Source organism: Falco biarmicus, chromosome Z (assembly GCF_023638135.1).
Source record: "Falco biarmicus isolate bFalBia1 chromosome Z, bFalBia1.pri, whole genome shotgun sequence".
NCBI lineage: Eukaryota > Metazoa > Chordata > Aves > Falconiformes > Falconidae > Falco > Falco biarmicus.
Window position 1 is genome coordinate 297,868 of NC_079311.1, and position 17,417 is coordinate 315,284.

General features: G+C 43.0%; 1 pseudogene; it reads left to right on the forward strand.

Annotated features, from left to right (window-relative positions):
- The window catches only part of LOC130142681 (ankyrin repeat domain-containing protein 26-like), a 52,901-nt pseudogene extending 36,220 nt beyond the window's left edge, over positions 1-16,681 (forward strand).
- Positions 16,682-17,417: the final 736 nt, after the last annotated feature.

A 17,417-nucleotide genomic window follows, 5' to 3' on the forward strand; every position in this document is an offset into this window, starting at 1 on the left:
ATTGGAGGAGAAAAAGCAACCATAAACACTGTATTAAAAAAGATCTTGAAAAGAGTTTACCGAATTTCCTAAGAATATGCGGTGCTTGGAAGCCTTGTTTGCTCTTGGCTGTGCTGCCCAATAAATGTAGGGTGAATGTGTTTAGGTGGAAAAAAGTTATACATATAATAAAGAGGAAATATACAGGACTGTTGCATTCTGGGGGTGATTGAGTTTTATAGCTAACTTCCAGTAACACAAAAGGGTAAGTGTTCAGAAGACATTTGAGAAGGAAAATACCCTTTCTAGCCTTTTTTTTATCAGATCTGTAGCACAACTAATTCAACCTTAAAGGCAATATTATAAAGGCATGCACATACAAGGAAGCACTGTCATTTTAAAGCTTTACACTTGAGATATTTTAAATAATTTTATTATTTGGTTGTTGGTTTAAGGGGGTATTGTGTATTTGGGATGTTCACTTAGGTTTTAAGGAGATGTTGCACTTCCGTTGTGTACGTACATTGTACATGTGCGTGGGTTCACAGAGTAGCTTATTGCCTGAAACTTCATCTTTGAAGTCATGCTTCAGTATTAGAAATGTTAAAATGCAGTTTATTGCTGAAGTTTTTTTGTAGAGTCATTTCCCAATTGGCTATTTATTCATGTTCCCTGTCATTCAGGAATCCAACACTGAGAGAGAAAAGGATCTGTTGTACAAGAATCAGTTACTACAAGATGAGATTGCTGTGCTAAGGCTAGAAATCAATCAAGTAAGACTTAGACACCAGGAGGAAGAAGGAAAATCTTTAGAGGAAAATGAGACCTTGAAAGAAAAAAATGAAGATCTCAAAAAGGAACTTAAACTGAACAAGGAAGCATTAACACAAACGGTTCTTCAGTACGATACAGAGCTGGACTTACTAAAGACAGAATCTGCAGTGCTGACTTCCAAACTTGAGCAGACAAACGAAAGTAAAGACAGACTAGAGACAGAAATCGAATCATTTCATTCCCACCTGAATGCTGCTGTTCAAGAACTTGAACGTCATCGGTCATCAGAAAAGGATGCTGAACAAAGATTTCACAGAGAACGTGATGAATGGCATCGCTTGCAAGACAAGCTCCATCATGACCTCTCCGACACGCAAGAAACCAACAAGAGCTTGTCTCTGCAGCTGTGTAAAGCTGAAAGCAAAGCTAATAGGCTAGAAAATGAGCTTCACCAGTTGGAGCAAACCCTCAGAGAAAAAACTTTGCTTGTAGAAATGACACAAAAAGAATTAAGTCAAGCCCAGCGTCAGGCAAAGGAATGTGATCGTGCTCAAGAACTTGAGAAAGATCCAGTAAGCAAACTTGTAATAAAACAGGAGTCCTTGCAGGAGCGATTGGCCCAGCTCCAGAGTGAAAACCTTTTACTGCGTCAGCAGCTGGAAGATACACAGAGCAGGAGGATCATGAAAGAAGAAGTAGCGAATGATGTGCAGGATCGGTTTAATGATACTCTGAAGAAACTCAGAGCTGATAGAGAAAAGCAAGTTTATCTCATAGAAGAGCAAAACAAGGATTTAAATGCCAAGTGTACTGATTTAAGGGAACAAGTCTTCAAATATGAGACTGACAAAGTAGAAAGAGAGGTAAAGGATATGCTTAGAAAGAACAATTTAAAGTTTGTCCGTTCTTGAAATTATTTTGTTTCTACAGTGTACCTGGTATGTTATGTGCATGGGACCAAAGAATACTGATTTGTTCTGGTTTGTTATGTTTCTCTCAGAATTGTGGAAGGTTTTGGCAAACGGGATATTAGTCCTCAGGTCTAAGCAGAGAACAGAAAAAAGGTATCCAAGTCTAAGCTTTGATCAAGAAAGGTGATTCTTCTTACTTAGTTCATAAAATGTTGAAGAACTCCAAAAGGCCAGATTCCTCCAGAAGCCCCTGCCTGCTGGTTGGTGGAAGATCCCATGAAAGCTTTAGATGGGTCAGTGTTGTCCCATGAAGTGCATTCCTACGTAATCCCTACTGTGAGCAGATGAAAAGATGAACACTGCCAAAAGTGTTCTCCATCATCTTTTCCACCTTTTTGTCTAGAAGAGGATGGCCTTTGCTTCAGCGAGGGCATCTGTTTCTGTAGTTACGTATTGGTCTGTTTGATGTGAAACCTGAAGTGATGGAATATCCTCAGGAATTCTGTCCCATGCCATTCTGTGGAACGTGGCTAACGGATAGAGACGTGCAGCAGCTTCTCTGTGGAGAACGCTAGATGCACAGACTGTACGTAGGTATTTTTCCTGTGCTCTGTGTGATACATCTTTCTTTTCTCTTTTGAAAGTGCGAGAGTGAAAGAAAGGAAGTGAAGAAGCTGGTAGAGTTGAAACACCCAGTTGAACTATGTCTGGACCAAGAAATGAAAAGAAACCTCGATCTGCAGAAAGACTGTAAGAGGTATGGCTTTTTAGCGTGGTGAAGAGGTATCCCTGAGTAGAAGTCATGCTTTATTGAACTGTAATGTAAAAGAATAGGTGTACCTAACTGTGAGCAGATGCCGGCCTCGTGCTAGTTCTTGCAAGGTACTTCTGTACATCAGCCCCTAGTTTTCAATAGCTGCCAAAACAACTGCAGGTGCAGGTTGCCCTGCGGTTCTCCTGGGAAGAAGGGAGTCTTTCATTCCTCTTTTCAGGTGAAATCTGGACTCTCCAAGTGTATGTGGCACAGGAATACTGGTTTTTCCTGGTAATTCCTGGTGTGTCAAGCACATTAAAGATGAAGCAAGCGGTGTCTGTGCTGTTTATATGAGAGTATGTGAAAAAGTCCAGTTTTGTTCCTTTGCTTCATTGTTTTTGTGACTAATTTGCTGTGCAGGTTGAAGAGGCTGCTGAGCAGAGCTACGAAGAAACTAAGGGTGTATGAGGAGAGAGGGGGACTGTCCCAGCTTAATTTGCAGGGAGAAATGAAGAACAGGTGTTCTGAAATGGTCAATGAAGCTGACAGATTAAGAACAAAGGTGAGCTTTGCTTTGTTTGGGTTATTTTGGTGGTGGTGGTTTTTCTTTTGGAACCTCTGTTCTTTCTTCATACTTCTTTTCATGTTGTTGATTTTGACTTTTGTTTTCTTGGCTGTATTTCTGAATTGATTTGACTGGTTTTTGACGTTCCTTCTATGGCCACAGTAGTAGGCGACTGTAATACTGATGTAGTTCTTAAGGGTAAAGGTGGAAGTGTTACGTACACAGCAGTATCTGCGAGGGCATGTCAAGGGCAGGCTGTCCTGCAGAGGTAGGGCAAAGCAAGAGCCACAGCAAGGCTGGCAGGGTCTGTGACCACACAGGCCAGGGATCAGCCCCACAGGCCCTCACCAAGAAGAGCAGAAGAGTTCTGGGGACAGTTCTGGGGACAGTAAGCAGAGTGTGCCAAGAGTGCAGGTCACCAGGCCGGTCCATAGGGATGGGCAGGTCTGCAGTCCTACTGGGACGTCACGTCCATGGGTGAGGGTCAGGGCTGAGAGCAGTGAAGGCCCAGCACAGGCCTGGCTGCAGCTTGAGGCCGTGGCAGCATCGTCGGGCTCCGACAGATGCATTCCCTCTCGGAAGAGAGGGGAGTAACGCCACCATCACTCGGAACAACTCTATGAAGTTGGCCTTGCCCAAGGTCACCCCCTGAAGCCTGTCTTAGGCATGAGTTGAGCAGGAGGCAGGTGGGGGTTTGCTTTTCGGAATGGTGTCTTTGCTTCCCAGGGCACAATGCAGTGTGAGGTGATGCGGAAAAAATGCAGTAACTTATTGCTTACTAGTAGCTGACTCAGTCCATCTTTCCTGGTCTTGGAGACCCAGAAACGCTTTTGAGGTTGCTCTGGCTGTTTGGTAGCATGGAACTTTTTATCTGCTTCTCCGCTCATTACTGAGATTTGTTGCTAAAGTAGCTGTGTTTCAAAATTGTGCTCCTTTTTAGAAGATATTACTGTAGAATGAGTCAACTGCCATGACAGTGGCTCATTTTTAGTTCACAGGTTAGCAGCATATTTGTGTTCCTGTTGGAAGAGTTATTTTGAATGACAGGGAATGGAATTACGTTTGGGCAATTTTAAATAAGTGTAAAGTTTCTACTTATTTTAGAGACTCTTTCAAGTGTTGACTCTGCTGGTTTCCCCCACTTTTTTAAAAACAAAAGATGATGGGATATCATGTTTTATGGTTAATAGGTATAGACGATGGATGTTTCTGGAGGGGGAAAGAAGGGGATAGAAGCTGTAGTTGACCATTGGGACCTATGGGAAGTCTGATATTTCCTGGAAATCTTTTGAAAACAAACTGTAGCTTTGACCTAAAGAGACTGTCTTCTGCCACCAGTGCTGTAAAAGCGGTGTTCTGAACCACTATTTCCAGATCCATTAGCGTAATGGAAGAAAAGGGTATCCGTTTCTTGTCTTGTCAGTTCTGTGACAAAGCTTTGACCGTGTGACAGCATGTGACAATTCCTCTGAAGCGTGACACATGGTTTTTTTCTGATGAAACCAGAAGGTGGCTGTGATGTAACTGGGTATGGGTGTGTTTGATTTCCTATGATCGTATGAACACCTCGCAGAAGAATAGCCCTAGTGCTTTTCAGCCTAGCCCTGCGGGTGTAATGCCACTGGTTTGGTACCTCTTGGTCTGTGACCCACTGCAGAACTGAGGAAGGATGGGAACCTGAGGAATGCTGTCAGAAATTATGTGAAAGCTGTTCTTGTTTTAAAAGAAGAGCCTGGTTTCACTTTTGTTTTAACACTGAATCAGCAGATGGTAAATACAGTGTTGATGGCCAACTCCTTTACCAATTTTCACAGATTTGACTAATTTAGATCCCTCTGAGTTCCCTGGTTTTTTCCCCTTTCCTGTCTACAGGTTGATGAACTTTCCCAGCAGCTGGAGATAAAGTCTAAAAAGGCATGCAGCTAGAAGCACAAAATCATGATTTGTGAGAGGAGTTGTCCACCATGCGTGGGAACCATGAAAAACTGGAAAAGAGCAAAAGCTAGCTGAAAGAAGAGGTGGCTAATCTCAAACACCATATGGAGACTAACATGGTGGATCGCAGCCAAATAGAACAATACAAAAGAGAGGTGGAAGAACGAGCTGCACAAGAAATAAGACAAAAACTACAAGAAGTCAATCTGATTTTGCAGGTAAGTTAATTTCTTATGTGTGTCTGTTATAGACTTCTGTTTTGGTTGTCATTTTTAGGGGTGGTGGTGCCGCCTGATTCCATGTGTTACACTGTACTTCTGTTTTTCCTGAAGGGCAGTGGGAGAAGGGAATATGGTTGGGCAAGATGCTTTCATGTGCGTGCAGTGTGCCTGCAGGCCCTGAATCAAAAACTTGCCAAGGTAGATTTTCATTTTGCAGTTCTTGGAGGGGTATCACTGTCCACTGGTCTTGTTCTCATTGTTTAGCCTTGAATGGGTATTGCAACTTAGAGTTGTCACAGCCAGGCATACACATCTTCCTTAGTCATTGCACAAGGGGCAATGCTCAGAAAAGAAGTCGCCAAAGCTGCAGGGTGGGGGGTGGGGGTGCGGCATCTCTGTAATTTCTTTGAGGAATGCTATGCCCTGTCCTACAGAGATTGTGTTCTTCCATCAGTAGCTTTGATGAAGAATAGTGCTAAGATGGGGGTTCTTTCTGAATGAAAAGAATCATTCAGTGTGGTAGTTCCAGGGTTCTGCCCTGGTCGCTGATGGCAGTGAGGAGGCACAGTTGCCTCGCTGAATAGAGCTGGGCCCTTGAAACTGGGTACGTGCAATTGACTGGCGAGGGGAGTTCTCTTTTTCTTTGTGGTGGTTGAAAGTGTGTATCTACTTCAGATGCAGGCAGCCTCCCAGGACAGATTAGAACAAATCAGAGCCAGTCGTCATGCTTTGCTGACAAGCCAGCTAGAACACAGAATTGGAGACCTCGAACGTGAATTAGACAGGATAAAAAATACCCAACGAGACAGTATTTTTCAAAAAGAATCCGCACAGGCAGAAGTGGAAAAGTACAAAGACCTGTATCTGGAGGAGGTAAAAAATGGAAGATGCCTAGCAAAAAAACTGGAAAGGTTTTTTTTTCACCCTGCTTTTTTGGGGTGATAATAAGATACTACTTTTTCCTCAAGCAGTTTTCTTCATTAAATACCTTTTCTACATCTGGTCAGCATTATGCATAAGATAGCATATTTGTGATGAAAGTACCTTAAGGCTCCCCCCTGTTCATTGGAACTATCTTCATTTCTCTTCAGTGTTCCAGCAGTAACACCACCGATCATGGGCGTTAATAGGATATTTTTGAAGTTGAGTTTGTTTTAACAGGCAGCCTTTTTGCCAGTCTCTAATCTCCTCTTCTTATTCTAAGTATGGCAGAAAAGAGAATGTCATGTCCTTTACTGCTTGAATAAGGATAGGCCCTTCAGAGAACGGCATTTGATGCTATGAAGAAGAACAACAAAAATCTTTTGGCTTCCATTTTAGCAGCGTGTCATAGGTTTCAGCTTTCTTTGGGAAGGGAAGGGTAGCCCAGAGTTCTTACGCAGGTGATGTACCTTTCAGAAAAAGATATGTAAACACACGGTGTGCACAGACTGCTTTGAGGCCTTAATGCTGAGAAGTCCAAAGTATTGGTTAACTCTTGCTGCTTCTTGCAGGTAGAGTGACTACTTAGAAATAGGCTCTCCAAAAAAACCCCAGATCCAGTTATGGAGATTTTTTTGGACTCTCTTAATCCCTTCCACTTTCAGAAGTCAGATAATAGTCAAAGACCTGGAGGGTAACTTTGTGGAAGTGTTATTACCAAAGATAATTCTTTGTATGCTTCTGAATGTTTCAGAGCTAGTGAGAGACGAGCAGAAGCCAACGCTAAGCTCCTTCAGGAGTGCCATAGAAGCAAACCTTTGATTGCAAGCAGCGCTGTCAGTGGTCCAGTTCTGTATTCAGCTGATCTGGGACATATTAGCAACAATCCGGCACTGAATAGAAGTCTAAATCTAGGAGGAAGCTTCCTAACCCCGACCAGGAATACGTTACCATCAAGAAACAGAGTTGAAGCCTATGTGGCTAAGGTAAGCGTTTTTAAATACTCTTCTCAACTAGTGTTGAAGAGTATCTGTAAGCAAGGTTGTGCTTTTCAGTCTAAAGTTAGAATCCATTTCTAGTTCCAAACCATATGCTCTAATATGCCAAACCAAATTGCTCATCAAAACAGTACACAACTAGGTGGTAGAAATGAAGACTTTTGGTCATCAGGGTTATACAAATTTCCAGAAGTGCTCAAAGACCAAAAATTACCGAGATCTAAATGATGGACTGCGTAACAACATTCTTTTGCAAGAGAAACTGTGATGAAGAATACTGTGGCATAGGAAGCTCCCAAATAAGCTCTTCAGTAAAATTTAGTGCCAATGCCCCATCCCTGGCAGTGCTCAAGGCCAGGCTGGATGGGGCTTGGAGCAACCCGGTCTAGTGGAAGGTGTCCCTGCCTATGGCAGGGGGGCTGGAACTGGATGATCTTTAAGGTCCCTTCCAACCCAAGCCATTCTGTGGATGACCTTTTTTAAAACAGCTAACTTTATGATCAGACATCAGACATCTTTCTTTGAGACGCCATTTCCTTCTTCCCTGATCTTCATTTTAGCAGTTTCTTCACTGGAACGTGTTTTAGTACAATACCAACAAAGGGATGCTTCAAAACTAGGATGGTATGAACAGGACACGTAACTTCTCACTTGAATGCAGGACGTATGCTGTGCATAGGAGGCATTTGTTTTTGTGGGTCCTGCTATGTGGTGTTATATGTAACTGCTCCTCAGGAAGTCTACAGAGCTTTCTGATTTTGTACAAAAGCTGCAACCTCTGCGTACCTCTGGTCAAAGTATGCCCTGTAATTAGCAGTCAGCATGATAGCACATCCCTCACAGAGTGGTAAACGTGATATCATGAGAGTTGGAAACCAGATGTCAGTTGTCGTAATCAGTTTCCCACCTAGCATAGGACTGAGGCATGGGCAAGCTTGCCTGTTCAGTCGGTGTCTGTCCCTCGCATATTCTGTTGTTGAATGGATGTGAGAAGCATTCGCTCACTTTTAAGTCTATCTCGGTTCGCTGGTCCCACCTACACTGGAAAGAATCCATTTAAATAGCGTGTCTGCATACTGTGCCTGGTTTAAGAAAAAGAAAAAACCAAACCAAACAACAAAACAAAAATGGACAAAGCGGTGTGTAGGTAGTGCGTAGCAGTGGCAGTTAAGAGATGAACTTTTCTGTATCGTTGCAAATGTGTTTTTTGTGTCAGAGGGGTGGACGTAACGCTGCATAAAGAACGTGGGAGGCAATTAGTACTGTACCATCTGCAGGGATTATTCTGCACGCAAGCAGCAGAAAGGAGGCAAAATTCAGGGATCCACTGCAAAACTGAAGTAAGGAGAAAGCCAGGACAAGGGAACAAGAGGGACAGGGAGCAAGTGAGGGCAGGGGAAAATGAGAGAGATGGGAATGAGATGTTACAAGAAGAAAAAGGCAAAGGAGGAAACCATCCCACTTCTAGGAAAAAAGCTGTCCTAGTTTAAAAGAAAAGGGTTTAACAGTTGTGGTTTGTTTTTTTGAAGAAGAAACAGGAAAAAAAGAATAACCTCCCTGTTACTAAATCCAGCTGCACATCTTTTTATGATATTTCTTCCTGTAATCACCAGTTAGGGTACAACTGAGACTAATTGTAGTGGCACTGCTTGTAGCCTCAAGTCACCTGACGTTCAGTGTATTCAGGGAAGTCTTAAAACCTGATCTTCTCTGGAGTCCTTCAGAAGAAAGGAACTGAGTTCTCAGAGGTGCAGTAATTGCTGGAGGGCGTGCATCTAAGTGAGTATTTCACTTAGAACTGCGGGCTTAATTGTTCTCAGTCGGGTGCAGTATGTCACGTGCATAGCATGCATCTGAGAAAAGAGGATTGAATTGGAACGTAAGACTTTGAAGTCAGGAAGTAACAAAAGGGAAAAACTGCATGTATCCCTCTGCATGCAGTAATGGGTGGCAAATCTCAATCAGTTTCCAAATTCAAAATTACTGGGTGCACGGTCTGTGCAGTCATTTCCACAGGAGTCCTGTGCCATTCAGGAGGCAAGTTGGAGCATGAGGGAAGAAATCAGAGATTATAGTGTTAGTCTATTTTGAAATGCTTTGCTGGTTGTGCTGCCTGGTATTCTGTCTGTTCACCAGACTGTTTCAAAACAGAAGAATTTCTCTGACTCTAAGCCTTTTCTTCACTTCACTGTTTACTTCAATTATGCCTCAGCTTTGTTTTCCCACTAACCTGGTTCCCTTCTACAGAATTTGCCTTGCCTTTAAATTCAGGATGCGCAGTGCTGCCTTGGCTGGAGATGACAAATGCTTCTGCCACTGAAGCTCTAGATGACAGGGAGTTAAGAAGCTGAAATTGCAGTGTGCCTCAGGCAGACCTTTTGCACTACTTTTTTTAGTCAAAGCTCTCTGCAGATTTGGTGTTCCTTGTAGTAGCTTCCTCAAGGTGAGAAGGGCTATTGGAAGTAGAGAACGTGCCAGCCATTCTGAAGAGGAAGATGTTTGTGTAAATTTCGTTTGTGCAGAAGCTTTGAAATAGCTTCAGGGGCAAAGAGGTGAAAATAGTTCACACTGCTATTATTCAAAATGATGGTAATCATTGGTCCTGCAGCTGTTGGAAAAAACACTGGTAAATGATGCTGACAAGAGGAAGGAGTGCTCCACTAGCAAGTGGACACAGTTTCTTCTTTAGACTTAACTAAGGAATTTGGTGTTTAAAGGCTTGAAAGATCGCACCGTTTTCCTAAACACGAGGCATGACTATCAGTGATTACACATAGAGTCGTACATGTTGAAGATGGTCATGTCGCAAGTTCAGCAAAAAACGAGCATGTTATTCTTAAAAAAGCATAAAGAAATGTGTTGCATTACAGTATAGCCCCTTCCCCTTTATCAAATATATACGCTACAGAAAAGAATCACCTTGAAGTGCAAAAGGATCTTTAAAAATACAAAAAAGTTCATATTGGCACAAGCTTATTAACCAGTAGAATCCCAATCACGTGCAAACATCTTCAGGGTTTTTGGTGGTTTTTATTTTTATTAGAGCTTCAGTGATGTGGAATAAATTACAAGTACTTGACAGATTCTGTGCATGTCATTAGACAGTGACCGTAGCAACTAGCAATTCAGTATTTCAGACCTGCTCCCTTAGTCCTAAGGCAAGGAATGTCTCCTGCAAGTGCTGCAAGGAGGTTTTGGGACTGGAGTCCTGTTGTTAGGTTTAACAAATGTCAAGCTTAAATCCTAAGAGCTGTGCCAAAGGCTGGTGAAAATGAACATGGGTGTCTTGACAGACAAGAGCAGTGAACTCTGCAACCAGGGTGAATCAGTGGGTAAATGAAACCAGTTTAATGTGGGAAGGGAAATGTCTGCTTCCTACTTCATCTTTCAGTTTCTGTTCCATTTCTGATTTGGCTTTCCGCACTCTTGTAGCAGTCTTTGTTGTTAGCTTTTTTACTTGCTTTGTTTACAGGTAGGCCGCGTTTTTGTTTCTCACTGAAGACCTGTGAACTTAAGGCCATTTTTCTTTCTTCTTCAGCTCCTTCATCAAAAATCTGCCCGTCTCTCTCTTCTCTGCAGCCAGATACATGGCAAGGTTTGCAGCCAGCATTGTTTAATGTTGGGTGGTATTTTTTTATACTGGAAATGTTGTCTATTTATGCTGTTAGGTTTTGATTAAAACTTACTGATGTATTCACATTTTCCTAACACTGCACATATTTTGAACTTTAGTTTGTCCAAGTGAAAGAGTGACTGCTGCAGGGGACTTCTCTGCTTTATGTATTCGTAATGCAATGGCTTCTGTGGTAGTTAACCATCTGTGAGATGATAGTCTATGGATTTAATCTCTTACAATGGAACTTCTTTGAGCTCTAGGAGTAGGTTGGTTTACCCTCCTTGCCAGTTCTGGTATTCAAAAAGTTCTTGGTGGTCACAACAGTTGTGTCTGGAGTACCAGTACTGTTCTGAAGTTGAGTTCCTAGACTCCGAGCATCATCTCACGGAGTCTTACAGGATCCAGCTTACTCTGCGCTAAAGCAGCCTGTGTGGATAAGTAGTAAGTCAACACCACTTTCTGAAAAAGAACTGTTGAGAAGGTGCCTGCTGCAAATGAACACCTGGTGTGTTACCGCCTGAAGAGATGTGCAGTGAGGTGAGAAGTACCTGCTCAGGAGGTTTGGGACACTCAGCTGTGATGCCTTTCCCAGGGGTTTGGGGAGAAGGAGAAAAGTGGAGGCAAGTTAAGGTCCTCGGAGGTGTATTTTGCCTGGCTCTTCATTCATTCCCTTTTCAGAAATCAGTGTGTTGGCTTTATTTCCACCTATTTCTCTTCCCTCAGACATGGATGAGAATCGCAAAGACATTGATGGAATCAATAAGAGGAAAACAAGATCTTTTTCTTCTCTTGCTTGATTCGTACATGTTGCAGAGAGTCCTGTGGACCTTCTAGTCATTGTGAAGACTCAGGAAACCAGGGAAAGTGGTTTCTTCTAACACCACTAACTACTGCTACTTTGCTTGGGCTTGGTCCTGGGTTTGGGCTGTATTTTGGTCTAGGCATTAGTTTTCCTGCTTTTCTCTGTTACCTGTGTTTCGTCTCAGATGTTAGGGGGTCCTTTCTCCCCAGGATTTTGCTTCTCCTTGTACCTGCTGGAAAACAATTAGAGATTTGGGGGGTCCTTTTCCATTGTTCATGCAGCTCTGTTGGCACAGAGTATTTCAATGAAGTATCACGGAGGGGTGCTTCTCCTACAGGATCCGGTGAATTTGGTCCCAGCTTTCCCTGTGTTCCTGGAGAGAGAGCCCTTCCCTCCGCTTCGCTGGTTTACAGCCTCGCTCCTTTGACCCTTGCAATTACTGCCTGTTACTGCTCCTCTTGTGAGGGTAAGCAGAGTGGTTTCCTTCCTGAGGCTCTTGCTCTCTGTGTCCTGTTGAGTACCCTGTGTAGTGTTTCCGTTCTTCTTGTTGTTGTTGTTACGCTGCTAGGTGGGTCTGCTCATTTAATAAAATAAATGCTCCTTCCCCCAGGAATTCAGTACTAAAATCAAGAGAGTCGCAGAAGGAGTGAGGGTGGAAGGGGCCTCTAGAGATGACCTAGTCCAACGTCACCCCTGCTCAAAGCAGGGTCAGCCGTAGCAGGTTTCTCACGGTTCTGTCAGCCAGGTGTTATACATCTCCAAGGATGGACACTCCACAACCTTTTCTGAGCAACTTGTTCCAGTGGCTGTCCATGCTTACAATTTAAAAAAAAAATAATTATAAAAATCCTTATGTTAAAATTTCCTCTATCTGGATTTGTGCCCATTCCTCTTGTTTTTTTGCTTGGCACCGCTGAGAAGAGTCTGGCTCCATCTTCTATACTCCCCCCACCAGGTATTTATACACATAGATAAGGTCCCCCTGAGCTTTCCTGTTCTCCAGTAAAGAAACAGTTGCAGCTCTCAGCCTCTTCATATAGCTCACAAGGTCCAAGCCCTGCAGCATCTTCATGGCCATCGTAGCCCTGGAAGCTGTATGATATCTGTTTGGAAATTCACTTCTGTGTGTCACAAATTTGATGGGAAAAAAATGTAGGAGTGACAAGTATCATCAAATGTAAACAACAGCATATAGCGCTTGGACTGTGACTCTTAAATTGAGAGATGTGATTCCTTCTTGTGAAGGCTTCTGAAGGTGGAATCATAAGTGAGAATAACTTAATTGGTAACAATACCCACTTCTAGGGAAGAAAAGGCGTAAGTGCTCCTTTGTAGTGATCCAGGCTGATTCCAGCTACATAATAAACCCCAGAGCACTTGCTGCGTAGAAGCTGTAGCTACGGTTGTTTTTCTTAGTACACAGTTTGCAAGAAAAAATTGTGTGTGCTTTTATATTTTTATAAATGTGTGTCATGGTATTTGCAATAACAATAAAGAAAAGTTTTGGCATCATCTGTAGGAGCTCTTTCAATTTCCCATCTTAAGGTGGAGAAAAGAAGAATATTGGCACACGCTTTTTTCTATACAAGTGGTGTGTGTCAATCCTGCAGCAGCTGCTGGTGCAGCTCTTCTCTCTGTGAAGTTGCAGAAGCCAGCCTCAACTGGCTGATTTGTCCCTGTGGGTGGCATTTGTACATATCTCAGCATGTAGCTGACATTCTGTTCGTGTGTTTGATGATAAACTTCAGCCATACCTTCACCGCAATAACTGCGCTAGGCTTTCTTGCTTTCTTCCTGTGTATTTTGTTAAATGCCCAGTAATAATCCAGCTGATGAGTTACAAATTGTTTTGTTAACGTTGCTGAGCAATGAGGCAGCTGCAGCCCGGCTGACCAGAAGTTTCTCTTCAGTAAAAATCAAACCCCAAACCAAGGTGTGTCTATTTGGAATTATATTTTTAGGGTTTCTCTCATTATGTGTGGATTTTAAGAATGTTTTAGAAGTTTAATATTAGAAAATCGTAACTGTTAATATTTTAACTATATTTTCTGTATAATTCTAGGTACAGCAGGAACTAGATGAAAAAATCGCTAAAGAACTTAAACGAGGTAATGTGTCACTATGTTAGGGGCATTTTTAAGGAAAAAGAAGAATGTTCCTAACTCTTGAACGTAATGGCTTGAAAGCTGTCAAGTTCCTGTGCTAAGCACAGGGAGGTTTTTCTGCTAGCTTTCCAGTTTAGGCTTGAATGTGAACATTTCCTGCTTACCAAAAGATTGTGTAGAATGTTATGCAGTTGCCTGAAAAAGACAAGTGCAAAGAAAACTAACCCACTTCCTCTACACGGGTGCACTTGGCTTAAGCTGAAGTCACGTTTTTCTAGAGTGAATCCTTGAGCACAAACATCAAACGTAAAAGAAGCCCTGAGAGAAGACGTTTATAGACTTCAGCCATCACTGCTTCTTCCATGTGCGTCAGTTGCATTCCGCACTAAATCATACTGTGCACATTCTCTGCTGTTGGACCTTGATTTTTGCTGTTTCTTATTCATTGCTTGTATTTGTAGCTTATATGTTGCAGTCTTTTTTGAATAAGCAAGAAAAATATAATCAGTGATGAAAGATACCCTTTCTTTAGGAAAAAATCATTTAGTAGCACTTAGGCAAACATAAGATGAGTTGAATGCTTTTAACACATAGCATGAAACATGCTCTATAATATGAGGCCAGGTGTCCAAAGAGGAATTCCACCTGTTTCAGGGTAGTCGTTCTTCCAGAGTCACTGCTTTGCTTTGCAGTGACTGGTGCTATTTCAAAGCAGGTAGCCCCTGCGAGAATTTCCTTCTGTTCCTGCATGCTTTTGGTAATACAGAGAGTGTTCAGCTGTAGCTTCACAGCTCTTTCCGTGTGTCCAAATGGACACAAAGCCGTTGCATTTCATCCGGGTGCGTTTTGAACCTGACTGTGCATCTGCTAGGTGTCATAGAGTGCGTTTGGTTTCAGGACCTTGTCTGAAAAATGTGGCTGGAGAAGAACAGGAAAGGTGGGCTTGCTTTCATTGAGTATGTGTTTTTGTGGAGGAAAGAGGGTTTTGCCAGGGTGAGTTACAAAGACGCCCCTCAAAGAAAGTGCCAGGCTAGGAGACTTGTCCTGGCCTGACTGCATTGCAAAGGTGTTTGCGTTTTCACCGGCGGATTCTTTTTAAGTTTGTCACAGAGAAGGCAGAAGCTGGTTTTTAGGAGCAGAGTTCCAATAAATCACTGCTTTGAACATTCAAGGAAAACAGATACTGGAGGTTTGAGAGGTCTGCAGGGGGGCTCAGTTTAGCACTGGTGTAAGCAGGAGTCATTTGTGGATTCCCTGAAGATGTTCAATGTGTAGCCTATAGAATTTCTTTCACTGGCTTTAGAAATACTGTTGACTGGTAAGCAAATGTGGAAAAAGATTGTTTCTCCCTTTGTGCCTAGCCCTTTGATTGTTACGATCCCTTGGAAGTTTTTAAATCTCTTTCTGGACTGTAGTCTCTCCAGTTATCCATAATGTTTTTATAGTGACTGATTTGGCCCTGTCTAGGGTAAAAGCAACACGGGAATCTTGTTTCTCTTCTCCCTAGCCACTGCTGAACTTGAAGCTGGATCTGCTGGAGCTTCTCCCACGGTATTTTCTGATGGATCTTCAAAAAGTATCCACGTTGACCAGGATCCCCTTTGCAGGGCAGTACAGGAGTACCGTGATGTTTTAACCAAAAATTACCTGATTTGAACAAAATGCTGGGAAAAAAGCTCCGGAAAGGATTTTGTTTACATAGTGCGTCTATAGTTTCTCATCCCACAGTTCAGATGTGCAAATGTGTTTATTGCAGTCCGAATGTGAATTCTATTAAATGGATGTCAAGCACATTGCACTTGCCTGTTGGCTTATTGATGCATAGGTGTTTTATTTTGCACTCACCATGAGAAGCACACCTATTTTTGTCTGACTAGCAGAATGACTCACCTTGATTCTTGAGCTTGACAGAATTGTCAAAATGTTTCTTATTAACGTAGAAGCATTATTTTTTCTCCACTGATGTTCTGTGTTTTAACAAAAGCATTCCCTTTGTTCTGCTTAATCCTTTCACCCTATGTGTTTTTAATGTTTCCAGTGTTACTTTAATGCTTAGGACATCATTTGATGTGATTTGAGCCTGCTGCTTCAGTCCAGATGCCGTGACTGCTTCTGCCAATAAAGTGAAATCTTTACCAGTGGTCATGCTGGAGGACGGGGCACTTCACATTGCTGTCACCTTATGCGCCTTAGGTTTAACATTACTGTGAGTGTGTAGCAGTGCCAAGAGAGTTACGTGGTGGGTTTGGTATGTTTGTTTTGGATCACAGGACCACGGAACGGGTGAGGTTGGAAGGGACCTCTGGAGGTCATCCGTTCTAGCTCCCCTGCTCAGGGAAGGCCGCCCAGAGCTGGTTGCCCAGGACCATGCTGGCTTTTGAGTATCTCCCAGGATGGAGCCTCCATGGGCAGCCTGTGCCAGTGCCCAGTCACCCTGATCGGAAAGAGGCATTTCCTGACGTTCAGCCCCAACCCTCTGTGTTTCCGTTTGTGCCCGTGGCCCCTCACGGTATTCATCGTGGGGTTTGTGTTAAAGGCCGCTGCAGCTGTAGACATTCCCAGTTACTACATCAGCAGCTGTGCTGTACCTGAAACACTTCATGTGCGGGAAAAATGAATGTTAAAATACTAACTTCCAGTCTCCTCAGTACTTTCCAAAACTTGTATGATAGGGCAGCCAATCTTTTTGTTGCTGCTAGCAGCTGATGATGTGGTGGCTGTAGCCCAGTTGGTAGCCAGTGTTCTGGGACATTTGTGTCAATAAAAGAAGCAGGTTTACTTATTTCAGGGAGTTACCTGTTACTGAAGATCTGCGTTGTCATTTCCTGTCCACAGAAGTCAGTAGTGATCAGAAGATGATAGAACAAAGTCCCAGTTCTGGGAATGGAAGAATGGTTGTCCCGAGATCAATGAAGACTGGAAAAATTTGGGGGTTTTACCCACTAATTCAAGGACTTGAGTTAACAGGCAGTGAGGAAAGCAATGAATGTTGCTGTGATGCTGTTCCTTTTTATATGAATACATATTTGTGAAGTTAATATACTGTATTTAATTCAGATATTGTTTCAATTTGAAATTTAATAAACTTTGTCATCTAGTATATGTCTTTGTTTTATCGTTCCCCTTCTTGACATCGCTTTCTACCCCTTTCCCTAACTGTACAGCTCTCCAGAGCGCTCTGCTCCTTTCAGCTCTGTTCTCAGCTGCACCTTCAGCCTGTCCTGGAGGCCAGGCAAAAGGCCAGCATGTGTGTATGTCCTTTTCCACAATTGTGTTAACACCACGGACTGGTGTTGTGGTACTCATGATCAGTTCCCAGACTTTTCCTGTATTTTAGAGCAATCCTCCTTGTGGTTTGGGCAGAAGGTAGCAGGTGAGCTTCTGCTGGCCGTGAAACGCTGGGAAATCCCGCAGGTTTTGATCCCATGGGGAGCCAGCCAATTTGTAGCTGCAAAGGAAAAAGGTGTAATGAAATTTCTCCAGCCTGCACCAGAGTGGTCAAAGAGAAGGTCAGCTTTTGCTACTTCTAATGTCTCTCCACAGAGGAAGCAGGGACAGAACATCTTGACATTCACGTTGTGTTGTCAGTCACTGTGATAAACTCAGACGTGACCTGTGCTCAAGTTTCTTCACCGCTCTCTGCTGCCAGCTCTTAGTGAGAGGGGAGAGCTCTTGGCTGGTGGAGCAGCAGAACAGAAATTCGGTGTTGGCATCTGCCATAACCGGCATTGATAGCAGTTATGATGAGGCGTGAGGGGGGTACAGAGAAGTCCAAGCAATTCCTGCGCTCGAAAGTCCATCCCCAGTGTCACTGTGGGGACACTCCTGATGAAGCA